A 1,293-nucleotide genomic window follows, 5' to 3' on the forward strand; every position below is an offset into this window, starting at 1 on the left:
GTGCCCACGTATTGCACAAATTACTCACCAATCACGAGCCTTCACTCGGGAAGGGGCGGGCAGAGGCTGTTGCCCTTCGACGCTCCTCCTCCTCCTGGGAAAAGGCTGTGGTTGGTGGTCACCCTTGCAGCGAGCGTGCTAGGCTTCTCTTGCACAAATTGATCACGCGAAAGACGGTGCAAAAACGGTCCAAGTTTTTATGACGTCATAAAAGCTTCCATTGACAGTGATTATCTACAGCTTTCCTCGACCCTCATCTTTCTTTGTGACCCTAACATCCGTTCTCTTTTCACACACACACGTGTGTGTTTCTAACTAGCTGGAAGCAGCTGTACTAGAAACTTATCGTCATGTATGATTATAGAAGCTTCTGTGACACCATATCTTGGCCAATTAAACAATGTCTATCGCATGATTAATTTGTGCAACAGAAGCCGTGCTCGGGTATCGCAGAAGTGACTCACCAACCACGAGCCTCCACTCGCGAAGTGGCGGGAAATGTTGTTGTCCTTCAACGCTCCTCATAGGCTTCTGTTGCACATATTGATCACACAAAAAAAGGTGTTTATGATGTCATAAAAAAAAAAAAAAAATGACAATGGCAACAACTCTCCCTCTTTGCCCCTTTTTCTCTATGCTGGAGAGATAGATTAATCATTGTCAATAAGATGCAACAATAGCATTAGGAAAGGCAGAAGAAAATAAGAGTAGATGATATAGATAAAAGGATATGAGAGACAAATATGAAATTAAAATCAGTAGGATACTGGAGATTAATGGACTAATTAAGTTTTATTCTCGTATGTTGCGGAACCGCTTAAATACGATTCAATGCAAAGGAGGGAATGATTCCCATTTTGTTGAGTGTTCTCTTGTCTCCTTGCTTAAAATTCCATGCCTCGAGTGAGGATCGAACTCACGACCTTGAGATTATGAGACTCACGCGCTGCCTACTGCGCCATCGAGGCGTTATATATTCGAGTTAAATATAATATATTTCTTCATCATAGGAATGATTTTCTTATCGCACTTCTTTTATCACATAGATTTCTTTCCATAATCTTGTGAAAGGAAGTTTTATACGCGACCCTCCCCCCCCCCTTTCTTCCTGGACAAATCTCGAATAAAAGGATAACTAACGTCTCTATGGCAGCGGAACCCAATCTGGAAACCATTAATATGCGTCATTCCCATTGAAATGTCCTAAGTAACGGTGGTCTAGGATTTATGTAGTCTTCACAGGTAAATTAGGTTAAAGATCTGATGATATCGGTATTATTTTATTTGATTATC

At 41.4% G+C, this 1,293-nt stretch overlaps 1 non-coding gene across 1 annotated transcript; it reads right to left on the reverse strand.

Moving 5' to 3' along the window:
• Window positions 1-895: 895 nt before the first annotated feature.
• On the reverse strand, window positions 896-968 carry TRNAM-CAU (transfer RNA methionine (anticodon CAU)). The gene has a single exon. It is a non-coding gene; the product is annotated as a tRNA-Met (tRNA).
• Between the last annotated feature and the right edge of the window lie 325 nt (window positions 969-1,293).

This window comes from Penaeus japonicus, unplaced genomic scaffold (assembly GCF_977035675.1).
Source record: "Penaeus japonicus unplaced genomic scaffold, GWHDUDI00000001_assembly GWHDUDI00000009, whole genome shotgun sequence".
NCBI classification, from domain to species: Eukaryota; Metazoa; Arthropoda; class Malacostraca; order Decapoda; family Penaeidae; genus Penaeus; species Penaeus japonicus.